Genomic DNA, 17,647 nt, shown 5'->3' on the forward strand with positions numbered 1-17,647 from the left:
CCTACAAGCTGAGGTACAATTAGTTGTGTTTTCAGACTGTGTGTATTTTTGTAGGTTAAATCTGCAGAGATATGAGCATATGCAATGAAAGCACTGTGAATTTAGTTTTTCCAGTGGAGAATTACTAACGCTGTTAAACACAAATTCGACCTGAGAAAATTGAAAGTTATGTAATTAGAAGATTATACCTGCCCAGATCAGAACAAGATAAAATATTAAAATCATCATCATAAAATGCACTCAAAAGGGAAGGGCTTGGTGAACGGGTGTGCAGCTGCAGTGTCACGCACACATCCTGAGGACAACTGGAGGCGCTTGGCCTTTCATCTTTTGCTGGAGACCTCCCCAGGACCTATGCATTACAGCACGAAGAACCACACACTCTATCAAACCCTGTTATTTACATAACACATGGCAGGGAGTGGTTATGGAATAAATCAATACTTTGTGATATTTGTTACAAGCCACATGGCACAGCTGAGCATTTCTAAGGCCTTACCCAAGGTCTGGCTTAAAGGGAGCTTGTTACAGCTATATTAAAATTGCATAATAAGTGAAGTTCCCAGACAACTGCATCGAGCATTTCTTTTTCACTGGACTGTAGCCTAGTGAGGGCACACCATTCATTTACAGATGGGGTCCTGTTCTGTCCTTCTCCAACACACACACTTTCCATGTGAACTGTAAGCTGACCTCCTTTCCCTTCTGTTCCCCCTCCAATAAACCTGATTCCTAAGTACAGCTTCATGCTTGCTCAGCGCTCTGCACCTGGTTCATAATTAGGCCCAATAAAGTACCTAAAATATGAAGCAAAAGTAATTGAAAAATATGATCCTAGGGATATAGCTTTTGCATTATTGGAAAAAACAATCTAAAATCCACAGAACAAAAATTCCTCTCTGAATGCAAGGTATAGCTTGTATTGTGTAAAAACAAAGAAACAAAAAACAACAGCAATCCAACAAACAATAAGAAAAATATATCATTCTGTTCTTTCATACATAATAAGGATATAGGCAATCAGAGGCATAAGAAAGAGCAAGAAAATCATACAGACATGTCAGCCCAGTTAGGAGTCCCCACCAAAGTCAACGAGAGAATGAAATAACCTTCACAAACCATGAGCTTACAAGAAGCAGTAACAGGTTGCATAAGGAACTTCCAGGGGAAAAAAAAAAAATCTTTTCTTACTAAAATGTGAGGATAAATTTATAAAAATTGAATTTATGTACGATATTTACATGTTAGTAAATCATTTAATGAAAAGTCATCTGAAATATTTAACTATGTTTATTTAGATGCGACTGGAAAACTGGGTCTAAAAACTTTAAAAATTCAGCCTCTTCTTTATTCTGTTTCTCAGAGTTCATACATTAGTCATCTGCTGCCTCAGCTGTATCAACGTATCTTTTTTTTTTTTTTTGTCTCACATCTTTCTTACTCTCTTTGTTTCAATGGCCATTTCAAATATTTTTCTCTTTCCACGCTCTTCCTTCTCAGCTCCTTGATTTCCAATTATTATAAATCAAGTTCAAAACACCATTTTACAGCACTGCGAAACACTGCCCTTGGACCTCTTTCTTTATTACTTCTTTCACTAGTTCCACTCCTTAAAAGAAATATCAGGCTTGTTTAGACTGAGTTTTCTTTTCCTACTGTAGTCTTTATTTTTCACCTATGTCACAAAGTATGTTTATGACAGCTTTGAATTCACGTTTGCTAGAGGCTTTCCACAAAAACTCAGATGTTCAGTTGTACAACCATGGCTCTACTGAGAAAGCTTTTCAAAGCAAAGAAAGCATTAATTGATGTCACCCATTTTCCCCAAGTGGTCTTACGCACATTCACAGTGTCATAGAAACTAAACATGTAACACTTCCCCAACAGCCCTATAGTATGTGCTTTGAGGGTACTGTTCCTTGGGAAATGTGTGTGTGAAACTCAGGTATTTTTTATATTTCAGTAATATTTAAAAAAAAAAAAACACTGATCAGGTAATATGAAGAGCTGAGACAATAATTAAATTTGCAGACTATATGAAATTAGGAGGTGTTGCAAACATAACTGAAGACAGAGAAATAATACAGAGGACCTAGGAAAGCTTAGAAATAAGAGCAGGAAATAAATGAAATTCATCCAGGAAACATGCAAAGATACAGTGCATCTGGGGGAAATATTTCAAAATTAAATACCAAAAGTAATCCGATCTTGTGGTTCAAGGTGTAAACTGATTGCCACAGCTGAAATAATCCTCTCAACCCTCCTACTCAGCAACGTATAACTGGCAAGGTAGGCTACAGAAGGTTTTGAAAGATCAGGCACAAGTTATTTTTGGAGGCAGGATGCTGAACAGGAGGCCTGTCTCTTACAGAAAATCTTCTACATCTATATTCAGGGAATAGCCAGATCCATTCAGAGAACATTCGCATTCTTGGGACACAAAACATTTCCTTACTCCCCTTTCACACCCAACACTTACCTTCATCTACCTGCTCTTATGCTTATTGACAATTCAGCACAGACGAGCTTTGCAGTGACATGGTGGCAATGGCACTAGCGGGCTAGAACAAGTCAACAAGAGCAGGGGATGAGGACACCAGGCTGGTGAGAGGGTGAATTATGAGCGCTCTTAGCATTCACGACCTCACAGGAACCGCCTCAGAGAAAGCTTCTCTTCACTGTTAGTGGCCACAGGGACTGGTATACCAGAAAAGGAGTAATGTTATCAGAAACACAGAACCAGATCCTCAGTTGATGTCAGTCAGGGTTTTTCTGCTGATTTCAAAGAGAATAGCAAATTTAATGCGAGTCTGTAGCAAAATAGGATATTGAAATGCTTCAGTGCAGCCTTATTTCATCCTCAGGCTCATCACAATGGGGAACTAGAGAACAGGTGAAGCATTGATAAAACCACAGCAAATATATCACAAAGCTTTGGCCCTTGAATGCCATCAACACATAGAGAAGCTGGAAAGGGTCGAATGGAAATCAGTAGCAATGAAGGATTTCAGAAAGATGACTTCAAAGAAGTCACTATTTTCCTCTGTTACACATAAAACAAAAACCAAGAAACATCATTAAAATAAATAAATAATGTTCCTATAGAAAATCAGTCTTTTCCACTGCTTCACAGAAAAACCTAGGAATTAGCTCCCAACTACAGATTTAAATAAACAACACATATATCCTTACACATTCCCTACCCTTCTCTTCCTAGATAAACAATCTGAACAGAAATGAAATGAGACACTGAGATGAGTCATTGGTTTCACCACTCGTTCAGATCTGTTCATTGTCCAGCCTCCACCTCCCCAACATGCTCAGTTGATTCAATTTATTATGAAATTCCAGAGGTGCGAACGGCTGGACAATCACTTAAGGAGTCTTTGCAGTTGGATTACGTCCTGTCACTGAGGCTGTGGTATGGTTGCACACAGGCCAAGAGCAGGATTTAACAGCAATTACACTGGGATTGAGTATCTCTCTAAAAGATTTGCTGTACTTTAAACAACAAACCCTATACTTTTTCACAAGAATTTTTGAGTCAAGTTTGTGTCAAGCTAAGTTGACAGCCTGTTATTCCATCTGATCAGACTGTAGCAAGTAGCCTCCTGTGGTACAGCTGCTCTTAAAAAGTTCTATTGACACATATGAAACTTCCAGATCTATTCTGATCTCATGGAAATTAATTTTCTGATGATATTTCAGATAGCAAATGGAAGGAAACAGAAAGGAAAAAACAAAATTTCTAAATAATCTAATTAATTTGTCACACTAGAGAGGATTGGAAGCTCCAGGGAGAATTTCTCAATGGGACTTAAAGGATTTTACAAAGACTACTAACATATAGGTAACATGCGGGTAAGGACGGGCTCTGGATTAAGACCTTAAGTGAGTTGGTCTGTTCATAACTGTGCCACACATGTCCTGCACAAACCCAAAAAAATCACTTTGCATATACCTTAATTCCAGGTCTGTAAAGCAAGTAATTCCTCAGTCCTATCTATTCATGCTTCAAGTTACATGTGTAGGCAGTGCGCCTCACAACAGCAGACAGATTTTTAACAGAGGAGAGAAGGGATTTCCAAAGCAGGTAATACCATTGCAGGCAACCAATGCTGTCACATCTCATTATATCTGTACGTCTACAAAATCTTCAACCAGAAGACGGAGAATATCTGTGTTTAGCAACCTCTTGACCAACAATTCATTAAGAATCACTTTGGGTGGGCTGAACTTGCATTCAATCATCAAAACCCGTGAGGAGGTTATAGGTATTATGTACCATTATACATAGTTGAATAGCTTCAGCTCTCTTTGGCATCTAAGTTTTCCACCAGTCAGGAACCTCCACAAGCTCCTTATTATAACAAAGTTGAGTGTGAAGATGGAAATGAAATTGTGATATAATGGAGGGTGGTGTCTGATACTATCAGGGCTTTTAATATTAGTCTCATTGCTGCAGGGTCTGAGCACTTCCATCTCCAGTTTGGTGCTGGCATCATCCAACTGTCTGATAAAGAGACCTGTAGGCAAAGTTGTGGTCATGAAACCTAAGATGAGCAGATCTTCTATCTGTATAATGAGCTAATTAAAAATTAACTTAGACATAGTCTGTATAAAAGTGCTGAAGCATATGATGTGGGGTATAATCCTATGCTGGATTTGACAATCCACAACTGCTACTGCATATTCAGAGTCTTTGAACAGAATTACACTCTCCTTCTGCCAGACTTCAGTGAGAATTTACCTCACCGAGCACTTGAGGATCTGACTCCAGATTGCAGACTGAATAGTTGACTGGACCATGTGATGATGTGCAGAAATAAGAGCTCACATCTAGAAGTCGTATTGCTGTGTTTGCACAACCATGCTGTTTCTCAGACTGAGCAGTATTCTGCAAAATGAGCGTGGATAAGTCTGCTGTCTTTCTCACCATTCCTAGTTCCAGATCATTCATGCTGAGCCAGCTAGGGCGTCTCAGTAGTTACAGTGTTGATATATTCATAAATGGGCTGAAAATATCTGTATCAGCAATAAGCACAAAAGGTATTTTGCCTGCAAGGCACGGAGGCCTCCAGGAAGCATGTGGAAAGCTGAAAGCAAGCTCTGATTGCATTCCTCTGCCAAAGAGTCTCAATTGCAGTACATACACATATGAGTTGTCTGGAGAAGAAAAAGCAGAAATCACTGTGGTAGGAGTGCACTGAAGAAGTTGTGCAAGTGAAACAAAGAGCTCCTAAGATTCTCAGTCTTTTTGGACTATCAGCTACTGCAAGCCATACCCCAACTCACGTGATAATTTCTCTACTGCAGATGCACAGGGACAAATGAATTCTTCAATATCTGATCCTAATAGACAGGCCAAAGCTATGATATAATATTATGGCACTGCTTGAAGAATTAACTAGAGGTGTTCCATTGCTTTTATGTTTCTTAACAAGATACTGAAATAGTCTAGATTAGGCATGTGCTGTAATGGACTTGTTAAAATAGTGTTTTGGTTCAAGTGAGAACAACTGAATAGTTGCCTTGGCTCGGAGACTGAAAGCCATATAAGCATGAGACCAGATATTTGAAGCAAGATAGAATATACTTACTCAATGTGATAATTAATTTTTGAATCTAAAAATAAACCCTAGAACTGATGTTTCATTAAACACAGGTAAGTCAGCAATTTGTTTACTGTATTAGTAAATGAAACACTTCTTGCTCAATAAGCAGGTTAATTAATCATGTAGAAATATATCCTACAGACACAATTAGGTAAGAATTACATATGGCCACACTTACTTTCTTGGTGTTACTAACTACAGAATCAGTATGACTCTTGACAGGAATAGCCTCAAACAGTCTGAGCAGAACAGTAATCATGTTAAACAACCACCTACATCTTTCATACTCAGGAAGCTTTCTCAAACAGCTCAAACACATTTGGCCTTTACTCACCATCATGAGTCTGTCAGCATTCCCAAAGCAGGAAAGACACAGAGGCACCAGCACATTCTGTATGTTCTAGTTGAGGAGCCCAGGGGTGGTAACTCTGATTTCTTTTGGACAAAGAGAATCAAAACAACAGATACCACAGTCTGGCTGAAATACACAATATTATTTTGAGGAAAAGCCTTCCATTATTGACTTAAAGACTCACTAATGTGGAATCAGCATGAAAGAAATCACTATTTAATTCACTGATTCTAGCCAGTGTATTGCTCCTTGGAGTCTCATGGAAGTTCACAAAGCAGCTAGCTTTTCCCACAAAAGGGCATGATGTTTCCTCAGCAGTACTGTCAGCAATCTATCTTTGTGCTACCTACAATGACTTTTTGAAAAAATTTTAGCTTGAGTTAAATGTTTTTTCTTTTTCAAGACTTCTTACATATAGAGGGAAGATGAAAATAGCAATCACTAGTTACAGCCCTCTGTTCCAATGCTGCCTTTCATGAGGCTACAGTTTATCTGTACAAGATGCTGTTCAAGACTTCATTATGAAATGAAGAACAAACAACCTAAAGAGCTAAATAACACTGCAAACCTTAGCAGCTTTTGCTCTATGCACACAGTGAATCTCTTTGACCTTGCTTGCTCTGGCATAAAACAGAATGACATGCAGATGATTAATTAGAAAAATGACCGCAATAAGAACATATACAGAGCAGAATATATATAAGAAGAGACTGAATAAAACATCCCTCCTCACCCCTTCCCCACATATGTATGCCAAAGGTTTGGTGATTCCTGATAATGATAATAACAATTATCAGACAAGATCTGCTTGATGCCTTTCCTAATGGAACAGGCCAAGTTCATAATGATTCTCTGTTACAAAAGGGAAGAAAAACAATATGCTTAGTGGGAGCATAGAAATATAAGTTCGAAAAGAAAAAAATCCTCTTAGTCAGAAGGAAGCGATTCCATCATGTCCTCCTCCTTCTTGTACTTCACACGTAAGATCCTTACCATCTTGATTTTTCCTTATCACATGTATCCTTCCTGACCACTTTATACACAGAATTTTTGCTTTAAATGCTTTTAAGACCTGAGCAAATTTTCACACAACATCAAGTAATTTTCTGGGAGCTCTATGGGTTTGCCCTACAGTCCACCTGTTGAACCCAGAGACTTACAGCAAGGAGGTAAAATGAACTGTGGCTCACACAGGCTTGCTTCCCACAGAGAATGAGCAGAACAACGTTCCTAAGACACTTTAACCTACTCATGTCCTTGAATTGTTTTGAAGATCACTAATTCAACAGCAACAAATGGAATTTTCCCTATATTCTTCTTTTTCAGCTTTATTTGAAAGGGAAGAGTAAAACTATCTCATGAGTGACAGCATTTAAAGATTTTTAAAACATTTGGTATTTTTCAGTGGGATAGGTTGTTTTTTTGTGTTTTTTTTTTTTTTTTTTTTTGTATTAATTAGGGAGCAGCTGAATCTTGTGTAGCAACAAAAGTGAGGGCTTTGAGGTAGAATTTGATCTAAGACTTTGATATTCATATCTTTCTCAGACTCTGCTGATGCTGCCTCTCAGCCACACCTATTTCCTAATGAAACCTGTTTAGAAATACTCCTTCAGCGTACCTTTTCATAACATCCCTATATATGCTGGATCAAAAGCACACAATGCCAATGATAGACTCAGTTTCTGTTTGCAGCTGCATCAATCGGGCTCATTGGGAATGTAAAACAGCAGCAGTATTTGCACAGAAGACATAACTGTTCAATTGGATGGGATTAAAAAAAAAAAAAAGGTGCCTTTTTTAATGCTAATTGCTTCCATGCACGTCTATATATATATAATTTCAACTGCTGATGAAGCCACCTAACAAACTGAGGCCTAAACAGAACGAATACGGATGTACAGTAAGGATGTTCTTTGATGGTCAGCTTCATCTAGTTGAACTGTGAAAAGCTACTGGAATGGACAGATTCCTATCTTTTCCACCCTTCCACCATCTCCCCTGCCTCTCCGCCTCACTTTGTGGCAACATGCATGGCTCCACCCTTCAGCTGTGTGCCACATCCACTCCCCGTGCAGCTGCTGCAGGGCTGGATGGTGCTGCTGCTGCTGACATAGAGCAAGGACAGGGTACATATACTTACTTACCCTTTCAACATCTTTCACTGGTGTAAAAAAATAGTCACTGCTCATACAAAACTGTCCCTCAGGTATCACCCATTTTTGGCAATAAAAAGAAGCAAAAAGCCAATAGGTTTCCATGTTATTTGCTGCACAACAACAAATTACATTACTGATAATGGGTAAGTATTTGGGGTACCTACGTTAGTGATAAGGTCCTTGTTAGTACAAATGGCAATAGATAAAAGTCAGACAAATGTTTTTTTTCAGGAGATGGGACAATAAGTGGGAAAATTAAATGAAATAAATTTGAAGAGCAGGTTTTGCAGACAGAGAACTGTAAGGCTTGAACGTTCATTTTTCATTACTTTCTCATCTTCTCAGAGAATACTACTTCCAAAACAATATTTAATTTTGGTGTCATGCTAATTACTACTACATAAAAAGCTGGCTTTGGAGACAGATCTAAACCAAATGGCGAAACAAGCAATACACTAGTGGCTTCAGCAGGATTTGGATTAAGACTTTAATTTTTTAATTTTTTTTTTAATTTTTAATTAACAAATTTGGATTTGTTTGTTCCTGCTTTGCATCTCTCATTCTACTAATTCCAGAAGGAAGAGAGCAGAAAAACACTAAGAAGTGTAAAAAGAAAAATCTATGGAACTGCAGAATTGAAAGTGTTAAACTAACTTTTTTTTAGAAACCGAAATACTTATTATTGAGGGAAAAGACTAATTAAAACCCTTTTTCAAGAAAGAATTAAATTATAGGAGGAAAAGGGACAGCTTCCTCTATAGCAGTTAGCACTATCTATTATAAGTGCCAAGATATCAGATGAGATAGATCACCACTCTGGTCCAGGATGGCGACTTCTATCTAACTCACTGCCCTACCCAATCAGAGCTCCAGCAAGGAACTCTTGGCCCTGCAGAAAAGTGGGAGGCAGGCACCAGTGCTGTTCTGCAATAGGATGTACAGAGGCAGTTCCCACCACTGTAAGGAGCTGCATGGATATGTATTTCCAAGAAGAGTGAGGTGAGAGCTCTTGGAATGTAGTTACAGGAAGTTTAAGTCAGCAAGTTTGGAAATTTAGGAAAGACGTTGCAAATAACCCAAGTTTACATGGCAGTTCCAGGACCTGTGTGAATCTGCACTCAGCTAAGGGAACTTGCCGATACGAAACAGATAAGCTCCTTCTTGTTTGCAATACTCTGAATCTTGGTATCTGAACCACCTGGATCTCCACCAGCTTTCTAGTACTTCCTCCAGGCCAAGGAGAATGTGAAAACAGTGCCTGCAAGGCACTTAGCCATCCTCAGCATGAAGAAAAATAAAATCCCATCTGATCATGAAAACTGATCTTCCATTTTCACACAGGAAAAGAAATTGTAAGAATAAGGAACTTCTTCCCCTTCTTTCACACCCCCGCCCTCTGAGTGCTGATAGAAGTGAAGATGAAGCCTGGATGCACCCAGCAGATGCCTAGAGGCACTAGAACAGCACTGGGCCCCTCCCAATGCCACACTGCAGTTCAAAGCTGTGAGTATGGGAGAACTCCCACCATGCTGCATTGCAGCTCCCAACCTGAAAGCCGTGCGCCCGGCAGCATTCTCCCTGCTCAGCATGTCTGTGTATCTTCTACCAGCACAGTCCCATACTGCTCCTGGTGCACATGCACGAGTAGCAGCTCTGTGCCTCCTCACCACAGTGCCTCCAGGTGCAGTTGCCAGCTGAAGCTCTGTTTGCTAAGCTTTGCTGAATGCTTCTGCCCTAGCTCCCCCTTTCCACATGCTTACCCTGGTGGCTGCCTTTCTGCACAACATCCAAATTTGGGAAGAAGCTCATTTCACAGCAATACAGGGTCTCAGGTACCTGGACAATTGGTCTAGCCAATATATTAATAACAGGAAAAGGTGGTTCAAATTGCCTGCCTGTTACAGAAAGTTAGGCAGGTCCCAAATTCTGGTTAGAGAGATCAATTTTATGTTAGACTAACAGTGAGAGTGTTCAGACAACGAGTTCTAGGCTTCTGCTAACACATCTTCAGGAGAAATATCACAGATCTCTAACCCTACTGCTTTCTAAACATGTAGCTCTGGTGTGCACTGAAGGGCTGGGAAGAAAAAGATGAGGAGGAGGAGAACAGATTTTTTCATTCTTTCTTACGGCTCTTCCTGTTTTCATGACTGCATATTCAGTGGATTGCCTTTCCACAAGGAAACAACTGGAGACAAGCTCACCCCAAATGTATGTTCTCTCATGTTTCAAGCACTTGCTCTCTGTTCTTGCTGAATGTTTAGTTACAGCATGAAAAATGGATATGTGGAATGAAGACATTTCCCCTTTGACTAGCACACTTGCAAAAGGTATGTCAAGGATCTGAGGCAAGGGGTATGGGCAAGCTTTCAAGAAAGTTTTTCCCCCCTTCTCCTTTGCTTGCTTATTGGAAGAGCAATAAATATCAAGCAGACAGGCCCTTCTCACAGTTACAAAGCCTACCTGTAACTGAGCTGGATAATTAGCAGCCTTGAAGATGATATATGACTTTCATTACCCTTTGGGACTGGAGACTAAATGAGGACAGAGCTAATTGCCGTGCAAAGCAGTTTGGCATGAATGAGAAAAATGCAGGCGCTGTCTCCTGCCAAAAAAGGGCCCTATTGCTGCTCTGATCTCATGGCTGGTTTTTGCCGCAGGAGTTCACTTGGTGTCCATAAATCATGGTCTGCTTACAGCTGAAACTGCACTGAGTCATCAACATGCAATAAGCTGAGTGACAGATTCCAGCCTGACTACATTAGAACTTCAAACTTAGTCCTCCCCCCCAACACTGCCCGTACTTAACAGAAAATTAAACCCAGACTACACAGACATGAAGGCTGTGAGAAACACAAGGCTTATTTACTTGACAATAGTTTTTTAAGACTAATGTTTCCAAGAAATATCATCATGCGTTCTGAAAGGGAGAGGGCCACAAGTACTGAATTTATAAAATGATCCGCTTGCTATAGCATTCAGTTTGTCCTTCCTCATATAATTGCTGATTAAAATATATTACCCTCCTTTAATGATCTAAAGTGGCACTTTGTCATTTGAGTTCTCATGGAGATAGATTTAGTCAGCTATCTGAGAAAATATTTTGCTCTTCTTTAAGATTAGGCCAGGAGAATCTGAAACCTGATTGCAAATCTGTTCTCAAAGTGACCTGGGGCACATTATCGTCTGTACTGTGCCCTTAAGAAATGTGGGCTTCTGGGGAATCTAAACCATCAGTGCAAAAGACAGTCCTTGAAGATACTCTTTTCCTCTCTCATTCTGTTTCTCAGAAGATTTTTTGCTTTTCCCTAACGGTACCTTAGATCTATTCTTTTTTAATGGGAGAGATTGTGCTGAATTTGCAATATGGTATCCTGTCAGATCCCAATCAATTAGCCCACATCAGCTCAGTATAAGGCAGATACCAATTTAACTCACAGAGCTAAGCCTTCTGATTTTCTCTGAGGGCAGTCACATAATTCATTCTTTGTAGTGCCAAATTATATTTGACATTTAATTTAAAACTCAAGGTACCATAATGCAAAATCTCACTAAAAATAATGGTGATAAAGCAGAGGAACATTTCATTTGACAGGATGAGGATTTTTTCAGCTTATTTATGCACCCAAACTTTCCCTGCCCCCCACCTTTCAGAGTCCCTGAACTCACCACTGCTGGCTGCCCAGGAATTTGCAGCTGGTGTTGGCCTCCACAGGTGTTCACCTACTGGAAAGTGGCACTCAGAGGTGAAGCAAGAAGGCACTGGCGCTCACCTCCTACAGTGCGAGCAATCCTCTCCATGAAGTTATGCGAGCTCAAAGACAGCTCATGTATTATTGCTGCTATTGCTAGTAGAAAGTACTCTATCAGTAGAGTGGTAGAGCTAACTGCAGTGGTTGTGTTCCCTGGCTTGGACATGGGGAAGTCAGCCTGAAAAGGCTGAGGATTTTTTTACTTTCGAAGATCCAGTATGAGAACTTACCAATTTAATGGCATCATTCACATTCTCTGTAACGCAGCAACTCCTCTCCCTGCTACCTGGAACAACGGAATTCTTTGGTTCATGAAGCACATACCGGTTCTGATAATACAAATTTTGCATAGATATTAATAAAATAAACCAAGTTCTCTACCTTTCTCGAAATAACATGGAACATGCTGCAAAACCATCTAACCATGATATCAGTCAATGCTTTCAAAGAATGAAGAGTTAAGCTCTTTCTAATATGAGCACTACTTCACAAAAAAAATACGCAGTTGGGTCTGTCAAGGTGAGTTGTTGCCAAGGACAATTTCTGCCGGTAGTGTGCACAATGCTAAGAGTCTGGTCACTTGCTGAGCTCATCCAGACCAGCTCTGTGAGAAGAGAAAGTAATGGATAACAGTAGTCTCTGCTTTCTTGAAACAATACTACATAGCAACATGCAAAAAATGTTGGTAGCACAATCCTTCTGAAAGGGACTCAACTCCTGTCCTGCTGAAAAAGTTACTATTATGCAATAAAAAGCAGCAAATGTTTAATGTTCTCATCCTTTATAAACCAGATTAGCTCTTGGGGGAAAAAATCATCACTGGTCCCAACACGCTTCTCAACTTAAGATGGATGAGTAGAATTCTGGGATGTTAGGTCTTCCCATGGATTTTAATCCCTTATTAAGATGAATACTGTCCAGGGCTGAACTCTGCTATTTTAGAAGTGAGTCTGGAGGCCTCAGGTTAGGGATTCTTGCTTTATTTCACGTTTGCATGTAGGTGCATGCATGCACTACTGGGAGTCAAGTTCAAAATCTTCCTCATTTGCCCCAGTGAACAGATCCATTTCTTTTAGTATGTGTTATACTATTCACAGTTATTTTACAGGATATGCAGGGTACTCTCCGGTGTACATAATGTGAGCAAGAAACAAAGTTACTGCTGTATACCAGAGAGACTATATTATCAACATTCAACATGGAAATGAAATAAGCTATATTTGAGGGTGCAGTGTGTCTACATGGTAGGTTTAAATTAGTAAAACAATTGGGATAACATTACGCTGTTGTAGATTTTTCTACATTCCACAAAATTTCATTGTGAAATACAAAGCACAAACCCAAAGACTTCTGTAAAAAGCAATGCTTCAACATTATATAAAACAGAGGGCTCCTTTCTTTGCTTAGTATCCTATAACTTGGATATTTGAGACTTCCTGAACTGAGGCTGTATCAAGACCTTTGTTTTGAATTGTTAGGTTTCTGTTTTGCAGTTACAAGGACACGCTTACCCTTCAAAAGTCTTGATAATTGCTTTTAAAATCTGATTATACCTTGGCTTTTGTGGCATCCTGTGGCAATGAGTTCCACAGTTTACGCTGCCTATTTACATCAGTAAGTTTTTACTGTTGCACAGACAGAAGCTTTGAAAAATAATGAGTAGTTCAAAGCAACATTAATAGAGACACAGAAAGTAAATTTGCAGATGGCACCAAAAAAAAAAAAAAGTTTAAATGGAAGTGAAGGGATAAATGCATCGACTGAGATTTCAGACCCTCAAGTACCTAGGCCAGTTCAAAGTGCTGAGAACTTCAGCACTTCCACTAAAATAATATATAAACATGGAAATAAATCCAACATTTAAATGTATCTCCTTTTTGAAGGCCTTATCCTTAAACTCTTTTTATATATTTGGCTTATAATTATGCTTTATAAGGATTGTATTAAATATTGGGAATTGACTCAGAGTTCTTACATTAAGTAAGGAAGCTGATATTTAATTACACTGTGTGAAAACATCAGCAACAAACCCATTTTATAAATACAATCATGGTGGGAAGCCATAAGGACTGGAATGCAGAGAGAGGATACAAACGATCTCACGGCATTTACACTGTCTAATTTCTACAGAAAATTGTACTTCAATTTACAGTGATGTAAAGGAGCTCAGAAATTAGCTTGTTTACCCCTCATTTAAAATACTGCCAGACAAATGGATTATGGTTTTTGAATCCTTTATGATTTGGGATTCTACAATTAATAGCCGAGACACATTTGTCACTATCCTTAATCACGGATATTTGTGCAAAGATTTCAGCAAGCTCTGTGCTGCTCTAATTTAAATTTCCTTTAAATCCTGAGCAGCTCTGTTGTGGAATTTAAACCTCCACAGAATTCAAGCTTGTCTGACTGTAATTCAGGGTCATTATCATACCCACATTGAGAAGCACCTTCCAAAGTATAATTAGCACATCACAGAACAATTCGAATTTACTGGTCAGTATCTGTCCATTCAGTCTGAAGAAATGTAACACCTTGCATTCCATCATCACTGATTAAAATATTTCTGGAATTCCAGGTTAGTTAGCACCACAATATTCCAAGTCTTGTAGGAAGCACAACTTGCTTTTCAAATTGGACAGCAGAGGCTGCTGCTGCATTCACATGCAATAAAAAGAAATCTAGCCAAAAACGGTAAAGCATGAGTTGACAGGTAAAAAAAAAACCAACAAAAGTATCTATCTATCTATGTATCTCATTTTGTAGTTTAGGAAACAAGTGTTTTGCCCAAGATTGCCAAGACTAGGACAAATAAGGACAAAAAATGAATCCAGATTTCTTCAGACTCATTATGGAACCTGTATCACAAAATGATTTTGCTCAGAAAATAGCAACTATAGCCTGGCCAGCAGGCTTTGGTGTTCAGCAGGAAGAACTGCTATTTTCACAGGTTTTGATCAGTCTACTGGGTTTTTCAAAAAAATTATTTAAAAGAAAGAAAGCTAGAAAAAAGGTTGTCACTGAGGCACTACCACAGCAAACTAGATATTTTGGTTTTAGGGCGTCTCTAACTCAATGGCCATGAATAATATAATATTCATGGAGTCCCATCTGGTGTTCAGTTCTATGTATAAAAATACTTCGCATTGTTGGTCCAATAATTTTGAATAAAACTGGTAAAGTGCTATACAGGCTCTTGAAAACAGTGGTGGAATAAAAAAATAACAAATTGAATAAAGGAGAAAAAATAAGCTTGCTTTAGTCTGAAGGGAATAAAATTGAAGCCTGTTAACCTTACACATAAGTTCCACACCATTGCTTTTTAAAATCAGTTGAAAATCATTTAAAATCAAATTGATTTTGGCTTTTACATTCAGATGTACTTCATCCTTTCACTTACTCGTCTATACAAGCAATGTCTTCAGCCGACCTGTGTTTAAAATGGGTTCAAAATCAGTTTGTATGTTCACATGCTTATTGGAATTTTCTCATTTCCATTTCACTCAGAGCCAATCACAATCAGATTAACTTGCTGGGGAATATGTCAAGAGGCTGATTTCATGGGTGTTTTAACAAAGAAATGGTTCCTAATGTAGTGAAACGTTTTTTGCTTATAGCACGTTGTCTATTGCCCATTTATGTCAATAAGAGGGAAGATGGATAATCAGAACTGTTCTTATTTATTCTGAAAAGCTCTCTTCTCCATCATGTATGGACTCATAATCAATCATGAAAGAGCTGTAAAATCACAGGAAAATATTTCCTAGCTTACATCTGCTTCTTTCCATTACCAAGATCTGGAATATCTGCAGCCCTCGATATATGGAGTGGTAGGGTAAGCTCCTGTACAGGTCACTCCTCTGTTCACCTGCTGCCATCCAACTGCAGATCATTTGGACTGGATATCTGCTATGTGAACTGACATTTAGTCATCCAGTCTGAAAGCAAGTGAGCTGGAATGAGGCAACATAATGCACTATCAGAGCTGTAATAGGTTGTAGAACACCTGCCATTGACTTGGATAGAAAGGATAAAACCCTCTGAATTGCCTTGTTTTCTACATTCTCTTCCCCATGCCCCTCAAATATCTACTTGTACTTAATTTGTCACTGGTGCTTTAAGGAGGGAGGAATGGCATAACAGGAGAACAAGAAAATGTGAAGCAGATGCCCAAGTTCTATTACTGACTCTGCTGGTGACTGGGTAAGCTGTTTATAGCATTGTATCATGTTCATTGATTTAGATGGCTCAGTTTTAGATTTCCAAACTGAGAAGATGTACATGAGTCAGTACTTCAACACTTATCCCCTTCAAAAAAGGGTTAGAATGAGTCTGCAAGTAAGGTGGTAAACATCTCAAGCTGTGCATTGAACATTCACAATTAAATGGTATCAGGAAAAACTCACAGTGAGTCAATTTACTTGCTTGCAAATGAAGAATTAAAAATGCATCACAAGGGGAGATGCTGTGGGTTCAAACAACATTTTAAAGGCAAATTGCAAATGAGAAGCTAAAAATCCACAAGCAAATATTACATTTCAGAGGTGATGGGTAGGAATGGAATAGGAGTTTATATAATCTGATAATATCAAGGATCTGAATGAGACTAGTTAACTATTTATCAGTGAAAAGAAGTCCAAAAGGATCACTGCAGATGAGGAATGGAAAGACAACATAGAAACTGACTTGTGCAGGCTGACATTCTGCTTCAAAGAGTATTAGCACTAGAGAGTAGTTACAAAACTGTAAGTCTTAAAAAACAAGTCTGATTTAATAAATATTTACTAAATTGTATAAGAATTGCCTGGCATCAGGCTATAAATATTAAATTCCAATGTAAATATTAAAAGATGATGACTTTTCAAATAATCAATTTAAGATTATAAGAATTTTTGGTCTAAACATGAAAAATAGAAAAAAAAATCCCAGAAAGTCAAACAAAAGCCCTGACAGTTAGATTCCAAAAGAACAATCCACTCCGAGTTCCTTTCATGTGCCAACAACTATTATTTATATTGTTTATGCACTTTCATCATGACAGCCCTAACACTGAGCAGAGCAGATAGAGTCTAACATTTACCACATTAGAAAAAAGAGCTCTTAGAAGGTAAATAAAGTGAAGTGAGGCTGTATTTTTGGATCTGAGGAGATGTAAGACCATTCCAATACTGTTTATATTGATTATTTTATACTGTTTAATGAATTTCAGTACGCTCTCTGCAAAATAAATATTGGCTCAATAAATAGAGCCTGCATTTAAAGGAACCATCCTATTAAAACTAGTTTAGTTTGTGCCTGAAGAATCAGAACTGTTCCATGCTTGTTTCAGATTTTACTTGAAAGCTCCCCCTCTATTAGTATGACATTTTTTTCTGAGACAAAGCTTAACCATAGCGTCTTTCCCCTTTAAAAGGTAATGACACCATCTAAGCAAAAATAACAGTAGGGGAAAAGAAGACTGCCATTACAGCAAACTGTGGTATTAATGAAATTCTGTTTGTATTAAAATTTTCTTTCAACGCCAGTCTTCCCGTTCATGGGGATAGTGTCAACCTGTCAAGCATTTAATCAAGAGTAGTTCATTGATGCTTCAATTATGTCAAAAAGCCTCACCTAGGTGACTTCAAGGGGAGACAGCAGGTCTGACTATTCCTCAACATGTAAGATTGTATTTTTCAATCTTCATCCCCAACTTGTAACGTTTAGTGTATGTGTTGAATACAGACAATAGGTTTGTAGTTTTTATTATTATTATTACCGCAAATCTATGAT

The 17,647-nt window shown here is 38.5% G+C and overlaps 1 protein-coding gene across 1 annotated transcript in view; it reads right to left on the bottom strand.

The window, feature by feature from the left end:
- Positions 1-17,647, bottom strand: part of LOC104911947 (uncharacterized) — a 183,271-nt gene that overhangs the window by 89,004 nt on the left and 76,620 nt on the right. The window contains exon 12 of the mRNA XM_085230204.1: positions 12,106-12,204. The gene's annotated coding sequence lies outside the window, so the exon portion shown is untranslated. The remainder of the gene's footprint in view (positions 1-12,105; positions 12,205-17,647) is intronic.

This window comes from Meleagris gallopavo, chromosome 8, assembly GCF_905368555.1.
Source record: "Meleagris gallopavo chromosome 8, MGAL_WU_HG_1.1, whole genome shotgun sequence".
In the NCBI taxonomy this organism is placed as follows: Eukaryota; Metazoa; Chordata; class Aves; order Galliformes; family Phasianidae; genus Meleagris; species Meleagris gallopavo.